This window comes from Neofelis nebulosa, chromosome 5, assembly GCF_028018385.1.
Source record: "Neofelis nebulosa isolate mNeoNeb1 chromosome 5, mNeoNeb1.pri, whole genome shotgun sequence".
NCBI classification, from domain to species: domain Eukaryota; kingdom Metazoa; phylum Chordata; class Mammalia; order Carnivora; family Felidae; genus Neofelis; species Neofelis nebulosa.
In genome coordinates this window covers 148,232,541-148,254,086 of record NC_080786.1, presented here as the reverse complement: position 1 = coordinate 148,254,086, position 21,546 = coordinate 148,232,541, and the positions used below count along the sequence as shown (strand labels likewise).

The 21,546-nt window shown below is 49.0% G+C and overlaps 2 long non-coding RNA genes across 2 annotated transcripts in view; both read right to left on the bottom strand.

Moving 5' to 3' along the window:
- Positions 1 to 581: 581 nt before the first annotated feature.
- On the bottom strand, positions 582 to 7,278 carry LOC131512799 (uncharacterized). The gene is made up of 2 exons (XR_009262318.1): positions 4,368 to 7,278; positions 582 to 2,866 (listed from the first exon to the last, which is right to left on the bottom strand). It is a non-coding gene; the product is annotated as an uncharacterized LOC131512799 (long non-coding RNA).
- A 10,296-nt stretch (positions 7,279 to 17,574) lies between these two features.
- LOC131512798 (uncharacterized) overlaps positions 17,575 to 21,546 on the bottom strand; it is a 30,765-nt gene continuing 26,793 nt past the window's right edge. The window contains exon 2 of the long non-coding RNA XR_009262317.1: positions 17,575 to 18,351. This is a non-coding gene — a long non-coding RNA (uncharacterized LOC131512798). The remainder of the gene's footprint in view (positions 18,352 to 21,546) is intronic.

Sequence of the window (21,546 nt, the reverse complement as noted above, 5' to 3'; positions counted from 1 at the left end):
TCCTTGATGGCTAAAAGATGCCAATGTTCATAAAAAGAAAGATATTGTGGCTGTCAATTAATATTGGCATCTGCATCTGGTCTGACTCCATGTGGTCCCTAGATGCAGTGGCTTAGGGCATTTAGAGAGCTAGGGTGGTTTTATAGTAACTAAGGACTATTTGGTTTAAGGTCCACTTGTTACTTTGGGAGTGGGTTTGCTTTTACTGCTGTCCAATGTAACAGATTTTGCCTAAGTTAACCAGATAGTTTTAAACTAGGAAGTTTAAAACTAAAAACTTCACTTGATCCTAAAATAAAGCAATTTGGATCCACCCAAATTTATCCAAAAATGATCAGTACTCTGACTCCTTGCTACACTGATCTAATATCAGTGTCCTTTCAGCAACAGACAGCAGTCCAGATTTATGCACAGTGTAAATTCCAGAAAGCATTACCATTGAGGACCGGGCAACTCTTTGAGTGATCAAATACACAGGAATCAGTATATGAATACACAAGTACATATATACTCATGGAAGATTTTAAACAGTTTCACTAAACTGCTTTTTTATCACTTAAGAATTGTTGGCCTCGGAAAAATGAGAAGTTCAACAAAGTGGGTTTTATTATTTTTCTTTTGCTTTTATCAACAGGCTGCAATCACATACATTGAAGGATACATTCTTCCCAGAAGACACGGAGAAGCAGCTTCTTAGAAATACTGTTAGTGGGCAGATGATAACCATAACTGCAAAAGGACAAGACACATGTATCAATCGGCAAGAGCAAAGGCTTAAAGTAGCCCCTGTCTTTAGCAGTTCAAACTTTCCCTCCGGCAAATAGACATGCAGTGAAACAAATTCACGTGGCCATCAGCAAAACGAAGCCAGTCTTACTCTCCACCGCCGCGAGGTGCTGCAATGGATTAAAAATCTGTGAAGGATTTTTTATAGCCAATGGCTCACAACTTCGGGGTGTATCAGGATTGCCTGGAAGGTTGCTGTGAAGCAAATTCTTGGCTCTAGTTCGCACATACTTGGTAGGTGATTAGGAGACCAAAAATCCACCATTGAACTAGATCCCCTCGATTCTAATGCAGAAGAGTCTCTAGATCATGTTTCGAGAAATGCCGGACGGGGCACCACTCAGGAAAAGACACAGCCCCACCCCCAAAGACAAATAAGTTTGGTAGATTTCACTTTTTAACTTGACAGGTGCCACCAGCTGTACCATAGTGGGATTAGCTGATTGAGGGCAAGTACCTTAGGGCGGGGACAAAACGTTCCTCACTTGGTCCCTGCATGGTGGCTCCTCCGTGTTTTTGCTTTTATGAAACTCTTGTGGGGACACCTGATGTCCTTCATGCACTTTCATTCCGTGTGCTCTTTTCCAAGGAGGGAAAAGCTATCCGGACAACAAATCACTGCCTTCCTCACCAGAACCCCTGGGGAGATTCCACAAATGTTATTCAAAGTGTGGCTGGCACCCCGCCCAGGCCCAGAGGTACTCATCTAGCTGGTGCCTGGACAGGGTTTGGAGTCTGGGCCAAATCTGGAACGGGATTCTGAAAGCCAATATTGGATCGTTTATGATTGAGACCTGCCAAATCATGTGTCAGGAATGTCTCATTCTTTCCCCATGAAGAGCGGCAGTGTTTAAGGAAAAAACACAGCTCTGGAAATGGAGACACTCTATGCATTATCCTTATTCATTAAAACTGGAACAAAACCCCAGGAAATGCAGACACTTCCCATCACCTCCACTTCCCTTTTTTCCCCTGGTTATTTGATATAAAGTGCTGCTGAAGCTATTCTGCAAGGACATACCACATGGAGGCATCTGCCAGGCCACTGTCCCCTTTCTTCTTGTCCAGCCTGATGCTAGGCGGTGGGAGGAGAGGTGTGGGGGTGGCAAATTAAACAAAACCTTTAAAAACCAAGACTCTGGCTGGGACTTCCACCACCCAGATTACCAAGTGGAGAGGCATTTTATTTTGCTAAATGAAAGAGCTAGTTTATATCTTCCCCGGATCATTTTCTAACCTAACTGCAGTGGAAACATTCTCAGAAAGAAAGACTTCCTTGTGTGTTTGCCCTTTATGTTGCCACGGGTCGTCCCACACGTAGAAGTTGGGCAGTGATCTGCTTCTGCTTGGGGACCAGGCCAGCCAGCAGACTCCTTGGGTCTCGTTAGGTCGCAGTCGACTCCATGTTTAAAGGTAGTACCTCCCAGACGCGGCCCAACTCTGGAAAGCATTTGCTTCTCAGTTTGCTTCTACCCACGTGACGGCTGGCAAGTTTCTGGGCCGTTCTGAGCCTCCTTTTCTCCACTGATAAAATAGGCATAGATAATTCCTCAGAGAATGTGAAGGGGAACTCAGCGAGAGAGGCACAGCAAAAGGATGGCTCTTCCTTTTCCTTTTGCCTTTTTGCGGTGGGTGGGGACAGATCCGGGGATGGGAGGGAAGCGTGGCCGTTGGCTTGATCCTCAGAAAATCTCTTCATTCGTGAAACTTTAGGGTGTCCTCCTTCTACCCACATTTGTAGTGACGCGTTCGCCGCCTATCTGCAGAGATCTAACGATCTCGATCGGAGCGCTCTACACACAGTCCAGAGCTGACCTTCCATGCAGCGTCTTTGATGGCAGTGATGATGAAACTGTTTCCTGCACAGAGGAATGTTAAGTCTCTTGGTTCTCGCTGACTGTGACCTAATTTCACAGAAACAGTTCTTATACGTATTTTCGGTGTAAATAAAAAGCGACCTTTAAAATAGTCACAAATGGGATTTTAAGGGCGTCTACACGACCTCTGAAAGCATGTGAATGTCCATGAGTACTTGTGGGCAGAACAAAGTTTCCAAAGAGAGCCTCGATAGCTGCACGTCCTGTAAAAATATAATGGGAGCCATGTATGTCATTTAAAACTTTTGGGGCACCAGGGTGGCGCAGTCGGTTAAGCGTCCGACTTCAGCTCAGGTCATGATCTCATGGTCCGTGAGTTCGAGCCCCGCGTCGGGCTCTGTGCTGACAGCTCAGAGCCTGGAGCCTGTTTCAGATTCTGTGTCTCCCTCTCTCTCTCTGCCCCTCCCCTGTTCATGCTCTGTCTCTCTCTGTCTCAAAAATAAATAAACATTAAAAAAAAATTTTTTTTTAACTTTCTAGTAGCTGCACTAAAAAAGGAATTAAATTAATTCTAATCACCTATTTAGTTTAACCCAATATATCCAAAATATTATCATGTGAACATGTAATCAATATAAAAAATTATGAGATAGCTTACATTCTTCTCTCTCTCTCTCTCTCTCTCTCTTTTTTTTTTTTTTTAACCAAGTTCACATTCAGACTCGCCTTATTTCAGGTGCTCAAAGGCCACGTGTGGCCAGTGGCTCCTATCCTGGACAATGCATATTGATAGCTTTTTCAGATTTTCACATCTTATTAATAATAAGTAGTGTTAATAACGTAACAGTGAACAGTGAGAGAATAGTGTTGAAATCTTCCGAAACCAAGTTCTTGGTCGTCCAAATAACAATTCGAAGGTCTCCTTATGAGCTCAAAAAAGACTTGCAGATAAATTATCTCATCAGGCCCTCCTAACAACCCATGACGTGGACAGGGCAGATGTCATTTCCTAATATTATAGCCGAGCAAGCTAAGGCTTAAAAATATTAAGTAAGTGGCCCAAAGTTCAACAGCTAGAGGTTGGTGGGTTGGGAACTTGAACTGGGCCTCGGGACTCTAAATCTCTGGGTCCGGACGAGAAAGAGGCAGCTGCCGCCCTCTGTGATCACATTGCTACCAGGGCAACTCTTGTCTGCATCCCGCACCGAATAATAAGGTCCAGGAGGACAGACTTTGACAGGCCTCCTGTCCACCAACAACACCTAACACGGTGCTTGGCACGGCGCAGGTACATGCCTCCTACTTGGTGGATTCAATTCAACTGGACCAAGAGAGTGATCCACACCAGATGCCCTCATAGTCATCGCCAAACCTCTCCGTCTCTGGAACTTTCGGTGAAGCCAAAACCACAAAAACCACCTACATGCTGAGCTCCTGAGTTGCCTTTGTTCAGCCTTTGGGGGCCGCTCCTTCCCCAGCACACAAAGTATATCTTAGGAGTTTGTGTCTGGGCAAATAACCTTCATCATGGCTCTGTTTCAATGCTCACTTAGGGCTTTTTAATGGAAATGTACAACATCGGTGGAAAATGCGCCCTGAAAGTAGACTCGGTCTGACTTGGGACTTGGACGCTAACCTCTACCCGCCCAAGACCACCCAGAGGAGCCCCGGGACCACCTTGTGAGCCTGGTGAAGATGCAGTATGGGGGAAACACCCCCTTGCCCCTTCACCTTGCCAGCTGGATTGGGGTGAATCACACAGACCTGGGAGAGCGGTAAAATCCCTGACGAGCGATGTCAGTGGATGGCTTGAAACCTTGATGGAGACCAAGGTCTGTTCCCCCGCTGCCTCCGTCCCGGGCTCCAGCTGTTCCCTGGCGTGCTTCTGTTCCCCTCTGTCAGCACCGGTCTCCTTCACTGAAGCTCTCTCGCCTCCCTGTGTGGCGGCCTGGCATCCCACATCTGGTTGCCATGCCAGGATTTCATGGAGAGCCTGGGCCAGGTGCTGAGAGCTGCTATCTCCTCATGGGTATTAGGAGGCTGGAGCAAGGCAGAAATCCAGGACTGACGCTTTTCTGCCCCATGCCCTCACAGGCTGCTTCTTGCCAGCTTGCCACTAGGCACCAGAGAGGACGTTGGTACAGGGGGTACAAGCAAAAGCTTATTCTGCACTTTTTACGCACACCTTAAATTGGACTGGCAAACATTCCCATAGCCCAGGACCCCGCCTGCGCCCCTACACGTGCAATCTGGGGTCCAGCTATTTCTGTCAAATGTGTCATGTTTTTGTAAGGCTGCTCTGTGAATTAGTTTTTCTGGAGAAGACCCAAAACTGTATTCACATTTTGGTTGAAATAAGAATCATTTCGAAAGCTTTGTTAAATGAGCAAACTGAGCTTAGTGCTGTGAAACATTCAGGATTCACCTGGTTCATAGCCAAGTGCCTCCCATCCCTGCACGCTGGAGTTCTAGGTACTGGAGACACAAGGTGACTCAATCGTAGAGTGTCTTGTAGAGTTTACAGTCTAGTGGGTGGGAGGTGGGGGTGGGTAATGAACGGACAGCAGGCAAACAGGAAAACAAATCAAACAGATCATTCTAATAATCCTAAATGCTATGAAGACATTCAAACAGGGTAACAGGGCACAGAATTATGCTGGGATGGGGAAGTCCACTTAGAAAGGTGGTCTGGAAGGCTTTTCAGAAGAAGTAACATTGGGACTGTGGAATGAATAACAAGGAGCAGCAGACCACATGGAGGTCCAGGGAAGAGCGTGTTAAGCAGAAGAACAGCCAAGGCAGAGTGAGCTTGGCGGGATGGGAGAGGCCAACATGGCCGGAGAGTGGTGAGTGAGGGGAGGGGAAAGTAGGAAGGAATGATGTTGGGAGTCATTAGGGGCCCTACGGTGACAAGTATGGATTTTACTCGAGGCCTCAGGCAAAGCCATGGGAGGGCACAGAGCAGGGGAGTAATGTGAATTGTGAGTAACGTCGCTTAGGCTTTCCGAGGTTCACAACGGCTTCTGCTGGGGATGGATGGGGGAAGGGGCCAGAAGGAAAGCAGAGGGTTGTGGTGGCCTCTTTCAAGGACATCCCAGTCTAGAGAAGGAGCAGGCACAAAATACCTAGGACTCAGGTCGGGGCGAGCCAACAGAGCTTTAAACTGAGGCCGAGACAGCAGCCAGCGGTGCTCGCTGAGGGGACGGTGTTGCAGCAGGGCCAAACCTCCGGCTTCGTGTAGGCCACATCTTGGGTTCCATCCCTGATGCTAAGGGCCGTTAGACTGCTTATTCTCAGATAATTCCGTGAGAAAGAGAAAATTTTATCTTGTTTAAATCTCTTCCTGAAGTGGGCGTCCCTTTTCCTTTTGTCTCCCTCCGGACCCCTGGCACAGGCTATGTCTGGAATTGGCCAAAACTAAAGCAATACATACCAGTCTGACCCCAGGAAGAGAAGACATCGAGAAAGCTGATGGATGGGGAACCAGCCTTTGTCTTGCAACCCAAACCTCCAGATGCTGGTGGAGACTTTGTAGGAAGACCTGGTCAGAATCTTCTGCCAGTCGGTTCTAGGGCACTGATCAGATACGCAACACCTGGTGCGAGGAGCCCTGCCTGCCCTCATCCCCACAGAGGGGGAAGGGCAGAGAAATAAAGAGGAACCAGGAGAGGAAACACGTGTCCACTCATGTGAAGGAAGTGACAGCAGCTGGTACAGGAGAGCGGCCGTTACCTTAGAGGAGGCAGGCTCCTTGTTCCAAAACTGTATTTAAGATTGGGTTGGAGGGAGGAGTGCTCCTTTGTAAAAATAACTAGCTTCTGAAGGCGACGGGAAAACTGGGAGGCAGGTGGTAAGCGTAGGCCCCAGTGGAAAACATATCCCACCATCAGAAATCGCCCAAGAGGGGCAGACACTAGACTGAGGAGAAATGGCGATGGCAAATGACAAAGAAACCCTTCTGTGGTGACCTCTACAGAGTCAAAGAACCACCATTATGGGATGCAGCCCGAGCTTGAACGTCCCTCTGGGGAGCCCCAGCACTCCTCAAGACTATGCAGGAGTACATATTGGGGATCTTAGAAGCACCATCAACATATGGAGTGGAAAAGTACCAGTCTTAACAGTTGCCCCATAGGTCATTTCTAGGTATTTCCTCAGCAGGCTGGTATGCCCCACCCACCACAGGGAAGGGGAGAGGCTGGAGATAAGCGAGCTCCACGCCAGGGCGTGGTCCTGCACAGCAAAGCCGCAGAAGCTGGAGGCGTTCGTGCCTTCTCTTCTCTCTCCTGGAAGCCTCTCTTAACACCTAGGTCTTCTCTACCTTGTACCCTTCTTAATTGCCTCAAGGCATCCAATGAGGCCATGCTCCAACCCCCTTCTAGAACATTCGTTCAGAGCCTTCCCCTGAACTCCCACACCCCACACCATAAAGGCACACCAATCGTACTGCATGTCTGGAAAGGCAGCCTATTCAAAGCGGTTCGCTCAAAGCCATGAAAAGTCCAGAGCAACTCCACCTTCCCAGGGCTATTTACAATTTAAGATAGAACCCCAGGGGTGCCTGGTTGGCTCAGTCTCTGTCAAACTTCGGCTCCAGGTCATGATTTCACAGTGTGTGAGTTCAAGCCCCACGTCGGGCCGTCTGCTGTCAGTGCAGAGCCTGCTTCCTATCCTCTGTCCCCCTCTCTCTCTGCCCCTCACCCACATTGCATATCTCTCTGTCTCTCTCAAAGCTAAACATTTTTTTAAAACTTTAAAAAATATAAAATTTAAAAATCTTTAAAATAGAACCCCAGGGGCACCTGGGTAGCTCTGTCGGTTAAGTGTTGGACAGTCGGTTAAGGGTTGGACTTTGGCTCAGCTCACAATCTCATAGTTTGTGAGTTCAAGCCCCACATCAGGGTCTCTGCTGTCAGCACAAAGCCGCTTGGGATCCTCTGTCTCCCTCTCTCTCTGACCTTACCCGGTGTGTGCGTGCTCTCGCTCTCTCTCTCTCTCTCTCTCTCTCTCAGAAATAAACATTTAAAAAATAAATAAATAAAATAGAAGCCCAGAGAACACAAATGAACCCCCAAGTCAACGCCTCAACCCAGGTGAGCCATCCGAACCTCCCGTGGAACTTTACAAAATACAGATTTTGTATTTCCCCTCCACATGTGGGTAAACAGAATGCCCAGGACAGGGGGTGGCATGGGGCCAGGGAGGTGCAATTTTCAAGCTCTTGTTTGAGGGATTCTGATGGCTGCTGAAGCTAGAACCAAGGCTCTGAGGCAATATCCCACAGAGGGTTCCGGGATCCACGCTCACTCAATCAAAAGGTTGTAAAAAGGTAAAACAGGGGTAAAACTATACCAACACACACAGAATTCACATAAAGAATTTGAACTGCTCTTCTTGTCCCATCTCCCACAGTTCCCTGCTCCTCCCTCAGCTCACCTGGGTGTGGAGTCCAGTTTCTCCAGTCCACTTTGGAAAAGGCAAGGGGAGAAGAGAAAAGAGAAAGGTGGGGTGTCACTGATGCTCGTCAAAGCCATTGCACCTGCACCTCTCTTCGTCTCCCCCCAACCCCAACTCCTCCCCAGAGACTGGCAATAAATCACGACAAGTAAGTAGCAGCCATTAATAATTTCCTTCCCAATTAGGGCAATGTTTAATTTTTTTGCTGTCAGCCAGAATGGTCTGTGGACAAAGGATTTCTGATTAATTATAGTCATCACTGCCTTAGTGTTAGTTTTCTTCAAAAAAGAATGTATTTTCGTTTCACTTTTATTAGTGAGGTGTAGACTCTCAAATTTCTTGGCAGTCCTAAACTCAGTCAATATTTTCATTAAACTATTGTTCTCCAACCACTAAGTCTTCAAAAATCCAACAAATTATGGTCCTGCCTCTTAAGGACCTTAATTATTTTGCTAACAGGCATTCCCTGTTTAAGGACCTGATCGCGAACAAGCACGTAGACGTAGACGTCATCAACCTCATATGTAATTTTCACTGAGTCACTCCCTGAACCTGGCTGTGGCCCCTATCATGTCTCAGATGTAAATTAAAACCGGGTTTCCCCTCAAGGCTCTCCACCATCTGCCCTCCCCCACCTAAGAGCTTTCTACTTGGGCCCCCTCCCCCATTCATGGCTTCCTTTCCCTCTTCCTGGAATCCTCCTGTCCTCCCTGTGCCATCTGGCGTGTTCTCGCTCAGCTTTCAAGATGGAGACCTCTACCATCTCCCCTTTCCAGGAATTGTTCTGTACCTTCTCTAGCAGGGTGTGCATCTTCTTCCTCTAAGCCTGCCTCTGCCAGAACTCAGACATATTGTTCTGGAATATCCGCACCTCCTTCCAACTCCCCAGGTGCTGGAGATGGCGGCTGGTCATGTCTGTATCCCCAGTGTCTTGCACAAACCCCGCCCGTGGTGGGTGATCAGTATATGCTGGACGAATTAAATAAATGTACAAATAAGAAAAGCCCACTTGACACAACTCAGTCTCTCCTCCGCCTTTCTCAACTTTCCTTCTTGTGGCCTAGAGTGACCCGAAAACCACATACCTACCATGAGGGCAGGGGTGGTGTCCATTCTGTGCCCTGTTGTATATCCCATGGCAGATGCTCAATGGATATCTGTTGGCTATGTGGATCAATCTTTCAAGCTTTATTGCTCTAAATCCACCTCCTCTGCCCAGCTCTCTCCATTCCCCAAAAGACTGTCTTCTCCCCCTACTTCCACATGTCCATGGCATGACTAAGTCAAACATAACAGAAGAAGCAAGAGGGCCCGCAACCCCACATCTGGGTAAATCAATCATTTCAGGAGCTTCCTGCCCAAAAGTAGATATGATCTGATCATCCTTTGGCCTGCTGCTCAAGAAGCCCAAGGTGGGTGCCAGAATGAAAGCCGCCTTCTATAAATATCTATTCATCACATCACCCTATCTTGATTAGGAATTTTGGCACAAATATACTAGTCTGGAGCTTAGGTAAATGCTTCCCAATGTGATGCAATCCAGAAATTGACTATGTACTTATTTTTACCCTAGGTAAAAAAAAAAAAAAAAAAGGAGTCTTCTGTACAAATGTTATGGGTAACTATTAGTTATTGCTATTAATCAGGTAGCCATTTGAGTAGGTGGAAGAACAGAGTATTCTGTTCCGTTCAACATTGTGGTTGATAGAGAATTGCCGTTTACATCACTCATCCGTCTGTCAGTTTCCAAGAATTAGAACACAATGAAATGCACTTCACGGTAAAAATCTATTGACCAGGATCCAGTATTTCCTTGATGGTTACGTGGCCCCGGGATCACTATCAGCAGCAATATCTTTCTATAAAAGGTATCGAGGCACTGTGGTTAAAAAACCCCATTTGAAAGGGTGGTGTGTGTGTCGTCTGGGCACACACTGCCCCTCCACACACATTGGGTCAGTCTGTGTCTCACTGTCCACCCTGTAATGATTTCATGTCAACAAACTCCAGCGACTCCCTCATAACTGGCCTGGTGGCTAATAAAAACCCAGCCACTGAACCACCCCACCAGCCCTCCCGCTCGTAAACTCCACCTCCTTGCAAATTCCAGTGGGAACCCCGATTGTTTTATTTTATCTTAGCTTTTTGTTTCTTCCTCCTTCTACTTCTTTTTCTGAAGGTTAGAGCCATAAAGGACTTGGGGGACAGCCAACAAGCCCTAGAGGGCCATCATGACATAGGATAAAACAGCAATAAAAAGCTTACACTTGGAGCTTAGGTTCGTCCTCTTTAAGGCACCTGCGTTCTGAGGGGGTCTGTCAGGACCCAGGTGAAAACAATGACTTGACCACCTGTGGGCAGGGAGACAGGTGAAAAACTGCAAGGTCAGTCTAATCAGACCTTGCAGTTAGGCTCGGAGTCCAGGATAGATTTGTCACGTGACTATCATGATATTTCTACTACCACTACTGATGCCTATCATTTTACAAGGTCGACATTATCACCCACGTTTTATAGATGAGAAACCTGAAGCTCAAGCAGGTCGTGTATTGTTGGGATCGAGAGTTAACAAATAAGGTTGCTGATACTCAGACCCATCTGTATGACTCCTAAATTCAATCTCTTAGCTACCTGCTCCTCTGAGGTCATTTCCAGCCCCGGTCTATAGGTACTCACGGGCGCACACACACACACACACACACACATAGACTTCCCAATTTTAGAGGCCATTTGTGATTATCTTGGCTGCGCAGCATCCCTGCATGTGGGGAATGCTCCATCTTACAGACGGATCTCGTGGGAGCCATCTAGAATGTTCCAGTGCCAAATTTGAAAATGCTGACTACTTCCTTTTCCTGGCCAATCTTTCTGTGAGGGCTCAAGCACGTGGCCTGGGCTCAGCCCATCCAGGGTCTGACTCAGAGGCAGCAATGGTGAGAAGCAGGCCCCACAAGAAGCCGTCCAGCAGCAGCCGCTGAGACATTCACAAGGAGGGCAGAGCCAGCAGGACCTGTGTCCAGACTGGGTGCGCGGTGTTTGGCTGGGGTTCTGGCTACAGTCTTCACTTCCTTCTGTCCTGTCTGAAGCCTTCTGTTTAGCTTTGTGAGCTTGGCTTTTGCCACAAAAGCCCAATGGATACGCCAGCTAGGAGCAAGCCTCTCAACACAGAGCATCAATGCCCAGGTCTGTCACATGGATACCTGGGGGTGGAGGGAAGCTGACCAACCAGTGAGCTTCTCCAGCCTCCACACGGGCCTCCTGCACTCCACACATGGCCCAAAGCAGAAATAGTGCTCAACAACCTTTCCAAGTAGGACAATCCCTTTGAATATCTGTAAGCCCTCTTGGGCGGCTGTAACAAAATACCACAGACTCAGGAGCTTAAACAATGGACATTTATCTTCTCACAGTTGTGGAGGCTGGAGGCCCAAGATCAAGGTGTCAACATAGTCTTCTGAGGCCTCTCTCCTTGGCTGATGGTTGGCCATCTTCTGGCCTTGTCCTCATATTCTTTGTGCCTCTCTCTGCGTTCTAATCACCTCTTCTGGTGAGGACACCAGTTGGGTCGAATCAAGCCTATTACAGCCTTAATTTTTAACAGAATCACCTCTTTAGGGGCCCTGTCTCCAAATACGGTCACATTCTGAGCTACTGGGGGTTAGGGCTTTCCCATGTGGATTTGGAGAGGGAACGCAATTTAGCCCCCCACAGGGTCAAATCACTTCATTTATCCTCAGGTTCTTCTGCATATGTTAAATGTTAGCATACGGTACGTGAGGATCTATTGAATGAAGATTTACTAATAAAACATCAAAATTAGTTTTTCTGTTCATCACAACGCTCACATGTACTTGAAACTTGCCCTTGAGAAACTTGGGAGGCGCCTCAGTGTATGGACAACACCTGGTGCGCAGCCTGGGTCAACAAGGCCCTTCAGCTCCCCAGGGCCCGACACCCCAGGCGCTTGGACCTAGTGTCTGGTCCGGGTGATGCTCCAAAGTCCAAAGTCCCCCTGCTGCCACAGGGGAGGTGTCAGAGAGAAGGACCGCACTTCTTCTCAGCCTTCTCAGCTTGGCTGGCCGGCCTGTGTGTCCTTGGCTCCTCACAGATCACTTGGGGTCTGTGGGCTCAGGCTCCGTGCTCTCAGCTCCAGGTCATGGTGAGGTCAGCGGCCGCTGGCTCCAGACCCCGTCTTGCTCCCCCTGTAAAGGTCATGTGGCAGACACGCCCACCTGTCATCACGCCGGCCCCTCGGCCACCTGAAGCATCTGCCTGCCACCTGAGCCCGTGCTTACATGGAAAGAAGTGATGCCAAAAGGGCTTTGCTTTAAACAGGAGAAACAATAAACCTGTTTAAGGAACGGTCCGGGGGAGAGTTGACAAATGACCCCATGACTAATCCTCAGCTCAGGCAATTGCTTATTTCCACAAGCCTTATCGTTCTTCTTGGTTTGTTTGTGGTTTTTTTTATGTTTATTTATCTTTTGAGGTGGGGTGGAGGGGAGAGGCAGAGAGACAGGGAGACAGAGGATCCGAAGCAAGCTCTGCCCTGACGGCAGAGAGCCCGATGCGGGAACCGAACTCACGATCCACGAGATCGGGACCTGAGCTGAAGTCGGACACTTAACCGACTGAGCCGGCCAGGCGCCCCTTCTCAGTTTTAAATACAAGACACAACCGTCTCACCCGAGGTTAAACAGCAGGCACCACCTTCTCCCCCAGAGAAATCACTCCTGGGAGAAATGCAGATCCCTATCCTCCTTGAAATTCCCATGTTCTTTGCAGAGCCAGCCCTCTCCCTGTCATTCTGCAAATCCAGCGGCCTCCATGGAGGGTTCTTCTGCAAGGACATCGGATGCATAATCTCTCGAGAAGTTACCTCCGCCCAGAGGCCACACCACACAGGGAAGTGAGACCCGAGCTTGAATGCAGGAAAGCTCAGTCTCACTCAGGCTTGCCAACTGTGGGGCCGTGGGCAAGTCACACGGGCTCCTTGCCACTGCTCTGTAATGGCAACAGCAGGATCTGCCCCGCCCAGAAGGAAACTCTTCTCAGTAGCAGACGAGATGAGGCGTGGGGAAGCGATGGGGAGCAGCACCGAGCTCTTCCATTGGAGATGGAAGTTGCATTAATCGATACGTGCCAAGGCTGTGGGGAGAATTTTGTTGAGGGAGGAGGGTGTAGGCGATTGGTTCTCCTGGTCTCAAGGGCTGGACTTGAGCCCCAGTGGAGAGAAAGCTGTAAGCGTTTCTATTTTTGAACAGATGGCGTGGAGCTGGAGAAAATGAGTAGGACACAGGTGACAATGGGTGTCTTAATCCATCTGGGCTAGCGTGACAAAATACCAGACTGGGTGGCTCATCAACAACAGACCAACAGAAGCTTTTTTCTCACAGTTATGGAGGATGGAGGCCAAGATCAGGGTGTGAGCATGGTCAGGCGAGGGCTCTCTGGTGGGCTGCAGACTTCTCAGTGGAAAGGGCAAGGGAGCCCACGGGAGTCTCTCGTGTAAGGGCACTAATCCCATTCATGAAGGCCCCATCCTCGTGGCCTAATCACCTGGCTAAGGCCCCACCTCCCAATGCCGTCAAATTGGCCAATAGCATTTGAACATATGAATGTGGGGGCAGCACAAACATTCAGACTGTGGTGACAGGTGATACAAATCTGGTGAGGAAACCATGTCACCCAAGGGCTGTGCAGCTTGGGTGCCCCTGGGCTCAGAGACCCTTCTAGTTAACAGCCCTTTGCACATAATCGTCACCTACAATTCGAAACCTTCTAATTCGCCCTCAGGTTTTAGCTAAGGCCTTTCTCAGATGTCACATCCTTCATGAAGTCTTTCTGGGTCCCCCAAAAGTGAACCCCATGAGCACCTTCACCCCCATATGTCTGGCCCCACCTCCTCAGAGAGCCAAGCACAGCGTCTTCTGACGACCCAACTTCTGATTCCAACTAATAGCATGATATTTGCACAAGTTACTTCTTATTGGACGTAGGGATAAGAGCTCTTGCCAGACCTGCCTCTCAAGGTTGTTAGTTGTGAGGCTTCGAACGGATAATAAGCATAGCAATGCTCTGCCAGCTACTATGCCTTGGGCGATTGTCAAGTTTGGTTATGACCAGGCTATACATTTCTTGAGGACCCAGGGACACACGGGTTTTTGCTTGTCTTTGCATTGCTCATAATGATGAGCATCTAACCTGCTCAAAATCCTAGGCATTTTGTTTGGTCCCCAAGGCATGTAGTCCAAAAGCCCTAAGTCTTGATTCTAGAGTCCAAAGCCCCAGAGAGCAGTGAGCCCTACTCAGCAGGTAAGCACCCGTAAGCCTGCTGTTCCAGGCTGAAAGGTGTCCCCCCCAACTTCATGTGCTGGACTTTCTAACCCCCAGGACCTCAGAATGTGGCCTAGTTTGGAAATAGGGTCATTGCAGATATAGTTGGTTAGGATGAAGTCACCCTCGGGTAGGGCGGGCCCTAATCCAATATGACTTGTGTCCTCATAAAAAGGGGAAGTTTGGACACAGACATGCGCACTGGGAGCAAGGCATGTGACGACGAGGGCAGAGACTGCGGTGCTGCATCTACAAGCCAAGGGACTCCGAGGATGGCCGGCAAACCACCAGAAGCCAGAGGAGAGGCCGGGAGCAGAGGCTCCCTCACAGCCTCAGAAGGAACCTACCTGCTGACGCCCTGACCTCAGATCTCTGGCCCCTGGAGCTGAGACGATCAACTTCTGTTGTTTTAGCCACTCAGTGTGTTACAGAGCCCTAGCAAACTGATGCAGCTTGTAAATCCTGCTCCGGGGTTCACCGTGTTTGCCAGAAATGTAACTCGTGACTGCGTGAGGGGAACCCTGGGAAACACATATGCAGTCTGTTCTTCCAGGAATGTGAGCCCTCCTGAAGAACTCCCTGCACAACCCCACAGGGTATGTGGGGTGTGTGTGTGACAGTGTGTGTGTGTGTGTGTGTGTGTGTGTGGTTTGCGTATGGGATGTGTGCATGTGTGTGACTTGAGGAGGGGACATGCTGTGTGTGTCAGTGGCAGGATCGGGAGCAGCGGAGGGGGCTTGTGGCCCCGGGCCAACGCAGAGACCAGTGGCTTCCCTTCAAGTCACTTGGCCCTACCTGCCCTGCCCCCCAGGGCCCATCAAGGCAGACTCCTTTTATTTGCCTTCCCGTTGGCCTAGAGCAGAGAACTAAGGAGAGAGAAGGAAAAAAATATCAGTCCTTCCGAAGTTCCCCTCCATCCCTTTGCCTCTCCCTCCTGCCCCTAAACCCCAATGCCGAATGTCAACCTTGAGGTTGAGGTGAGCTGACATTTCCTTAGCAAGCAGTTCAGTTCTGCACCACGCAGCAAAAAACAGGCATCTATCGTCTCCGTTGGCTGAGAACAAAAGCTGGCGAGACTAGACCACACGCACAAAAAGTAAAAACCGAGTATTACACTGACTCTTCCTCGATTTATGCTGCTTCCCTTCCCCAGATTAATATCTTTAAATAAAAAATACTGTGTGGAGTCCCTGCCGAGCCCAGAACAGGGCCTCAGAGATGGAAACAGAATTGACACAAAAATGACGTGCACGCATTTGGGGGATCCGAGTGGCACCAGCAATGTGTCCTTTGCCTTCGGAATCTTGAGCTCAGCACAGACCCCAGCGGTGACGCAAAGGCCAAAAGCCAGGCCTGGGGGCTGCTTCCTGAGCAGACAGCCACGCTCGCACCAGAACTTCTAGGCAAAGGCCTGCAAACATTATGCAGCCTCACGTGCCAAGTGGTATCGCTCATGCACCTGCATGTTTTGGGCCTTCCCTCGGCCCATGGGGACTGTTTGCATGGAATGACCCAGTGCCGCTGGGCCAGGGACAACTTTGTTTTTGAAAACATCATTTCCTGAAATAGCTCATGAAGAACGACAGACCCAAAGCAGAATGCATCCGGGCACCAGAAACACGCTCCCACCACATTCCCCAGTCCCAGATGATGCTTGTCATGCGTCACTGTCTCCTCAGCCTCCCCCTGAGGCAGGCCCCCAGCCCCAAAGGTGCTGTGGGCCAGGCCTCCACTTCCAGAATGGATGGTGTTCTCAAAGGACATCCCACCAGGAAGGGCAGGGGGCTGTTTTGTCTCCAAGGCAACTGTGATGGGGGGGGGGGGGTGCTCCACTCTTCCCCGGGGAGAAAAACGCTGCCATGTTAAGGAGGCATCCAGGTACAAATTCTCACCAACTTCCTCATAACTACATCTAGAAGTACAGTTCAACTGGGCAAGAGGAGAGGAAATGCCGCTGAGGGCCCAAGGTCAACTACCAGACTGAGGGATCCTTTGACCTCACATTCTCCCCAGAACTCCAGAACACGGAGAATAAATGATATATTTACTTAGATAATTCTATCCAGTTGTTTGCATATAAATGAGTTACTGCGGGTAACGTGTAAGTTATGAACTCACGGCCCATTGTCTGACTATAAACTGGGATGCCTCTTCTTCTTTTCTAAGGTACGGTGGAATGTTCCTTAAAAACCAAAGAGCTATGGGGCACCTGGGTTGCTCACTTGGTTAAGCATCCGACTCTCGATTTTGGCTCAGGTCATGATCTCGCAGTTCATGAGTTCAAGCCCCGCCTCCGGCTCCGCACTGACCGTGTGCAGCCTGCTTTGGATTCTCTGTCTGCCTCTCTCTCTGTCCCTCCCCTGCTCGTGCTCTCTCTCTCTCTCTCTCTCTCTCTCTCAAAATAAATGAATAAGCTTAAAAAATTTTTATTTTAAAAACAAAACAAAAGCCCAAGAGCTGTAAGAGCGCACCGTGCACAGCTAGAGCAGGGTGGCGGGGGATTGGGGTGGGGGACAGGGAGGAGGGTGTCCAGGACAAGAGAAAATCCAACCCAGAGGGACCAGCAGGCCCATCACAGCAGAGTACAGAATCGCCAGAAGATGTGGGTGGGAGCAAACAGAGCCCCAACTGACTCCTCAACTTGACTTCTCAGCCAGCAGAGCCAGGCAGGAGGCAGTGGAAAAGGACACTTGATTCAGGTCAAAGTCCAGGAAACATGGGGACTGTCACCACTGTCATCCTCTGCTCCCGTGACTGCCCCAGAGGGTCTGGACAGCTGCACCCAGTGTCCTCACTGCCAGGGTCAGCCCTATGGTTCTGGAAGACGTTCCTGAATAAGTGGCCGTGAGTGACCCACCGGAGCGATCCACTCTGAGGGTATCAGAGTGGGTGGCCTGCTGCCTGCTCCCAGGGTCTCTGGCCATAGCAAAAACGACAGAGAGCAAGCAGCCGGCTGGCCCAGGCCACCCCAGACCTGACCCAGGAGGGGTTATTGCATCTAATAAGCCAAGTGCAACAACATTGTTCGGGAGAAAGCGAAAGCCTCATACACTGCTGCCGTGGCCTGCAAACAGGTGCAGCGGCTGTGGAAGATGGTTTGGCAGTTCATCAAGTTCAACCCAGAATTGAACCAGGCAATTCCACCACGGGGTTTATACCCAAAAGAAACGAAAGCAGGTGTTTGAACAAAAATTCATACGGGATTGTTCATGGAAGCACCGTTCACAACAGCCAAAAGGTGGAAAGAACCCACAGGTCTATCAACAAGTGAATAGATAAATACAATGTGGCGTATCCACACAATGGAATATTGTTTGGCCATAAAGAGGAGGGAAGTACTGTTAGGCGATATGATATGAACGAACCTTGAAATCGTTATGCAAAGTGGAAGAAGCCACATGGGGTAGGATTCCATTTATGTGTAATGTTCAGAACCCACAAATCCATAGAGACAGAAAGATCTGTGGTGGCCCGAGGCTGTGGGTGGTAGCGGTGGTGAGTGACTGCTGCTTGATGGGTGTCGCACTTCTGTTAGGGGTGATAACAAATTCTGAAAAATTAAGTACACGTTCAGCGTGTACTTCATGCCCCTGAATTATCCACTTTGAAATGCTTACAACGGTGAAGTTCATGTTGTGTGTATTTCACCACAACCGGGAACAGAAAAAAAAAAAAAGAGAGAGAGAGACGCGAAGAAAAGTTATCCAGCCACTTTCCAAATTCACAAAATTTGATCCGCAACAGATTAAATGGCACGTTTCGAGCGGTGAGTCATGATGTGATGTCAGACTTGCCTCACCAGGAAACAGCATCACGTTTTCAGGCTCCACTCTGGAGAGACCGGTGCCAAAGCAGGACAGCGCCCAGGAGCTCCCACCGAATCACAATCCAGTAAAATCCCTTAGCTTGCCAGGTACAAGTCCCCAGGGGTTCTCTGCGTCTGCGTGCGTGCACCCTGTAAGAGATGGGACCATGACCCTTCCCTCCTATGGGAGAAGAAACTGACTCAGAGGGACAAGGGGCGCTGACTTGTCAAAGGTCACACAGTCTCTTGACGTGGCATCTCAGTCCCCGTGCCTCCAAATCCCGGGCAGAGAACCTCTGCCCAAGCTCACAGCCCAGTTGCCTGAGCTCAGTGGTGACGTCAGAGGAACTGGTGTTTCTCTATCTCCAAATCTGCCCATGGGGCGGGAGCCGGCACGCCCACAGGCAGTGGGGGAGTGTTAGGAAAGAAAGTACAGCTCAGGGTCTTAAAACCAATACTGGGGATTTTTTTCTTTTTTCTTTCCCTAAGCATAGTCACTTGGATGTGCCCTCTCAAAAAAAACCTCGGGGCACCTGGGTGGCTCAGTTGCTTAAGTGTCCAATGCAGAGCCCGCTTCAGATCATATGTCTCGTTCTCTCTCTGCCCCTCCCCCACTCGCTCTCACTGTCTCTCTCAAAAATACATATTTTTAAAAAATTATAAAAACAAAACCAAAAACAACTCAAGGGCCTAAGTGCTCTTAGATTGAACCAGGTGATATCTGTGTGTGCCAGTGTGGACAGAATTTTGTCTCCCCTAAAAACACATTCGAGTCCTAACCCCTGAAGCTGTGAATGTGACAGGTGATTTGGAAACAGGGTCTTTGCAAATGCCATCAAGTTAAAATGGGGTCATACTGGATTAGGGTGGGCCCTCGTCCAATGACTGGTGTCCTTAGAAGAAGAGGGAAATTTAGACACAGGAAGAAGCCATGGGCAGACAGAGGCCGAGGCTAGAGTGATGCAGGTAATAAGCAGTAGGACGCCAAAGACTGCAGCCAGCCATCGGAAACTGGGAAGAAGCAGAAAAGGATCCTTCCCTAGAGCCTTTGTCTGGACCATGGCCCTGCTGACTTTAGACTTACATCCTCCAGAACAATGAGAGAATAAATAGCCATTGTTTGACCCCCCGTCGGTAGTCATTTGTTATAGCAGCCCCAGGAAATTAACACGGTAAGGAAAATATGATTGAACGTCCGCTGGTTTACATGGCTCCATCTAATGGATGCGCCTGCTATGGGTCCCCCTGACTTCACCATCCACAAGGTGTTAAGCTGGCCTGGGGACGGGAGGCAAGCCGGTCTGCTGGGTCCCTGCACCTGGTTGCTCACGGAGCGGGCACCATCTTCGACAGGCCCTGCCCAGGCCTCAATCCTGGCACCTCTTCTCTCTCTCCCCTCCCTTCCTCACTGCTTAGGACAGGAAAGCAGTCATAGACAATATGTAAAAGAATGAGCATAGCTGGGTTCTTATAAAACCTTATTTGTGGACACTGAAATTTGAATTTTCATATCATTTGCGTGCATTTTCATGCATTTGCATATCACAAAACATTATTTTTTAAGTGTTTATTTATCTATTTTGAGGGGGGGGGCAGGGACAGAGAAAGAGAGAGGGAGAGAGAGAATCCCAAGCACACTCCACACTGTCAGTGCAGAGCCCGACAGGGGGCTTGAACTCACGAACCGTGAGATCATGACCTGAGCCGAAATCAAGAGTTGGATGTTTAACCGACTGAGCCACTCAGGAGCCCCCAAAACATTCTTTAAAAAAATTTTTCCAGGGGCGTCTGGGTGGCTCAGTCCGTTAAGTGTCTGACTTCAGCTCGGTCAGGTCTTGATCTCACCATTTGTGGGTTCAAGCCCCACATGGGGCTCTGCGCTGACAGCTGGGAGCCTGGAGCCTGCTTCAGATTCTGTGTCTCCCTCTCTTTCTGCCCCTCCCCCGCTCATGCTCTGTCTCTATCTTTCTCTCAAAAATAAATAAACATAAAAGAAATTACAACATTCAAAAATATGAAAAACTATTCTTTTTCTGCCCCAAAATGAAAACTAGGTACAAAACCAAGCAGAAGGCTAGATTTGGCCCAGGGGCCATAGTTTGCTGCCCTGTCCCTCGGCAACCTCATTGGGTCCCCACGGCTGAACACACCGAGTACACAAAAGGACCCCTGAATCCCCATCTCCAGCTTAGCCTTCTCTCCCTCTGAACTTCAGATACCCCAACCTACATCCACTTGAATCTCTAACGTGTAGCTTTACAAATGTGACATACTTTGAATACAAGTTTTGATTTCCCTTCCCTAGGTGAAACCAATCCCCTTCCACTGGTCCCCATCTCAGTTAATGGAGTCACCGTTATCAGGCCAAAAATCTGTAGTCATCCTAGACTCCTCTCTTTCTCTCAAACTTCACCTCCAATCCATTTTCAAAACCTGTCAACTCTACCTTCAAAATACAGCCAGACCTGACAACTCCTTACCTCCTCTGCTCTCATCCTCAACCAAGTGACCAGCCCCTCCCAATGCATCTCGGGATCACTCACCATCTATTCTCCACAAGGGCAACCAATGGGATCTTTCCGAGACCCCACCCCCACCCCAATCCTCTGAATGCTCCCTCCCGTTCTTAGAATAAAATCCAACACCTGCAAATCAAAGCCACATGAGAAACCACCTCACACCCAAAACTCAGGATGGCTACTACCACACAAATCAGGAAATGACAAGGGCTGGAAAGCATGTGAGGTCATTGGAACCCTGGTGCGTGGCTGGCGGGGAATGCAAACTGTCGCAGCAACGATGGAAAGCCGTACGGTGGTGTCTCAAAAACATTTTTTTAAAGAATTAATGTATGATCCAGCAATTCTACTTCTGAGTACATACCCAAAAGACTTAAAGCAGGATCTCAAAGAGATATTTGCACGCCATGTTCATAGGAGTGTTTTCATTCTAGCCGAGAGATGGAAGTAACGATCTAAGTGTCCCTCAACAGATAAAGGGATGAGCGAAATGTGGCGAACACATACGGTGAAACGTTACCCAGCCTTAAGAAGGAAGGAAATTTGGAAACATGCTACAACATAGATGGATCTTGAGGATTTTATGCTAAGTGGGGGGGGGGGGGGGCGGGGAAAGCCAGACACCGAAGGAAAATACAGAATGATTTCACATATCTGAGGTACGTGACTCTAGAAGGGTCAAATCCGTGGAGACAGAAAGTAGAATGCTGGTCCCCAGGGGCTGGGGTTGGGGGAGGTGGGTAGGGAGGTGCTGTTTCATGGGGACAGAGTTCTACTTTTGTAAGAGAAAAAGAGTTATGGAGATTGGTTGCACAACAATGTGAAT